The sequence below is a fragment of the Pteropus alecto genome, unplaced genomic scaffold (genome assembly GCF_000325575.1).
Source record: "Pteropus alecto unplaced genomic scaffold, ASM32557v1 scaffold20, whole genome shotgun sequence".
NCBI lineage: Eukaryota > Metazoa > Chordata > Mammalia > Chiroptera > Pteropodidae > Pteropus > Pteropus alecto.
Window position 1 is genome coordinate 4,838,978 of NW_006436298.1, and position 3,237 is coordinate 4,842,214.

The 3,237-nt window shown below is 40.0% G+C and overlaps 1 pseudogene; it reads left to right on the forward strand.

The window, feature by feature from the left end:
* The first annotated feature begins 267 nt into the window (after positions 1–267).
* On the forward strand, positions 268–386 carry LOC112480928 (annotated as a pseudogene).
* The last annotated feature ends 2,851 nt before the right edge of the window (positions 387–3,237 follow it).

Genomic DNA, 3,237 nt, shown 5'->3' on the forward strand with positions numbered 1-3,237 from the left:
GTGAATACTGGACCTTTACCTCTGCCAGAAAGCCTGAATCTTGGCATCTCTTGCTGTTATGCAAATTGGATTCCTGGTGGTCTGTCCTGAAGTCTCAGAACACTGAGATAGGTATGCAGATTAGGTCCCTTCCTCTGTAGACCTCACTGCCTTCACCCTCTGTATTTAAGCAAACAAATTTAATAAATACCTTTTTATTTTTAGCCTCAAGTCAGAGGCTAAACTTTTATTATAGAAAAGTTTCAAGTGTCAAAAATTTCCATCTTTGTCTACGGCCATGCTACCCTGAACAAGCCTAATCCCTTCTAATCTCAGAAGCTAAGCAGGGTCCAACCTGGTTAGTACTTGGATGGGAGATCTCCTGAGAAGACCTGGTGCTGTAGGTGTAAAAAATAAAAAAAATAAGGGGTTGTAAACTGACAAGGTCCTTGCAATCTGTGAGGTCAACCAAGGGTTGCTTCACCTAAAAAAAAAAAAAGTTAATAAAATAAAATAAAAATTACCATCTTTCATCTTTATCTCTACTCCTTTCTCTGAGAGTGAGATGGGAAGTAGAACACATGGACAATAGCATGTCTTATATGTATTTTACCCATAGCTGAGGTCCCGACTTTTCTCTCCAGAAGAATTATCTGTTGTGAAGCCCCTTTCAACACTTTTCCAAAATATTGCAGATGGGCTAATGAAAGTAACAGATGAACTTAACTACATAGAAAACAAAGCAGAAAAATTTTAAGCTTTACTCTCTGGGTATCATAAGAGACTTAGTTTCCTTTGTAGAGCCAATGCAATATAGGCTTATTAGCCGATAATAATCCAGAGTTTTCTCCCTTGAGATGGAAAAATCAGCTCCTCAGTATCTCTCCAAAATTTTTAAATAAAAATTACAGAGTGGAGCAAGACTTGCTCATCCTTATAGTGAGAACATGAGGTTCTAACTCAGAGTCCCCAGAAAAGATGTGGTTAGAGATGAAAGAGTTGATAAGTAGTCTAGCAAAATCCTTGCACCTGCTAACAGATTATAAAGGTATTGAAATCCTAGAATCAAATAGTATGGGGTTTGACATCCAGATTTGGAAGATTTATTTTTTTCTAATTGTAAGGACTCACTTGTTTATCCTCACGAAGTCTAGGGATGAATCCAAATGAAAATTGCTGTTTGATATTCACAGTCCTGATTGTGATCGTGATGAAGAGAGTAAGTAGGGTAGTATATTAATGAGCTTTTGCTATATAACATACCACTCTAAAATCTAGTGACTTATGCAATAAAAATTTATAATTTTTCACTATTCTCTGAGTTTTATGAGCATTTCTTATCTAGGTCAGGTTATCTGAGGCTGAATGATTTAGGTTGGTGTCACTCAGATGTCTGGATGACCTAGGAATAACTGAAACAGAGCTTCTATCTGTTAGGTCTCTCAGCCTCCAGAAGGTGAGTCTGGAAGAGTTCCCAGAGAACAGCAAGAGCTATAAACTCCAGTATGTGAGCAATCACATTTGCTAGTGACCCATTTGCCAAAGCTGGTCACATGGCCATGCCCAGATTCAAGTAATGAAAAAATAGACCCACCTTTTGATGGGAATTGCAGCAAAGTCATTTTGAAAAGGGCATGTGTGTAAAAAATTTTTATTCTACGATAGGCAGCCACATCTTGCTTCTCCTGTTCTCAACAGCTTGGGTAAATCATCTCATGCATCAGTTATTTCAGGCAGCAAGTTAGGTACAGACTGGTTATTAATGATAATTTCCATTACTTGCTATCAGTTTCCAATCACATACCACTAGGTTCCTAGTTTGCCTACGTTGCTCTTGTCTTTTACCTAAATATGTAATATCTTGGTCTCTGTACACATAGTCTCATCAGGTCAGAAGGCCCATCTAATGAACTCCTGCTTCTACGCCAGTCCCTAGCTGAGATGTCACTGGTGCTGAATCCTTTTATGACCTCTTCAATAGATCTAGATGAGCTGTTACCTCTTCAATAGATCTAGATGAGCTGTTTAGGACTCTAACAGTATATCGAAATCCTTCATCTATTGTTCCCACTGGGCTCTAAATCTCGAAGGTCAGGGAAGGCATTTTGTCTTATTCATCTTTGTATTCCTGGAGCCTAGCCCAGGGTCTGGCTCATAGTAGATGCCCAGTAATTGTTGATTGAGTATATAATGCATACCATAAATAATGCTGTACTCAGGTAGTTTATTGTCTGTTTGTAAAGAAATACATTCACATGTGAAACATCTAGAGACTAATATGAATTATTTGCTATAAGAACCAGGAGGAGGGAAAAATATCTCCTGATTCAGTTTATAGCATCTTATCCACCTTAAATTCTTCTCTTTCCATCATTTCTTTTTGTCTCTCTCTACCCCCAAATCTAACCTATCATTATTTCCCATGGCTCTGGAAACAAACACTTGGGTTCTAATCTCTCTCACTTACTGATCTCATACAAGTTACTTAACCACTGAAAGCTGCAGTGTCCTGTTCTCTGAGGATCTATGAGGATCAAATAAGTTAAGACACCTACAAGCACTTGGCATGGTGCTCAATAAATGTTTGTTTTTATCGATGTTCATAATATCATTATCATTATTAGATTTCCAAATGTACTCCTACTGCTTTTGTTCCAGGCCTTGTCATTCTTTTCCTGGACCATTATGATCACCGTCTCAAGACTTTTTCTACTAACCTATCCTGCAACTTTCACCTGATTGCCTTTTCCGAAGGACAGATCTGACCACTTCTTTTACATGCTTCAAAACCTTCTTTGGCTTCCCTTTGCCTGAAGAACCAAGTTTAAACTTTTCATCATTCTTCCGGCAATGCTAGACAATCTGCAGTTCCATGAATATGCCCTGCTATTTTAAACACCCTTGCTTTGCACAGAGGCAGATTTACAGTGATGACATCGGGCTTACGCTTCAGGGCCCCTCATTTGCACAGGCACATTCAAAGGCTTGGCATGTTCTCCAGGACTCAGAGAAAGCAGCAGTCCTGCTGGGGGCCTGAGCCAAGGAGTACTCTCGAACTCGGAGATGGTAATCCTGGTGATACGGGTAGGGCCAGTGGGCTACCTCCTCATCTGCACAGATCTCAGTGACAACCTGCCCCTGCAATCACATTGAGCATCTGAACCCTGTCTTTGACCCTCAGGAGAAGATCTGAACTAGAAGGGGCCCCACCCCTGCTTGGGGACCACTATTACTCAAGGTCTACCTGAGCTTCCACCC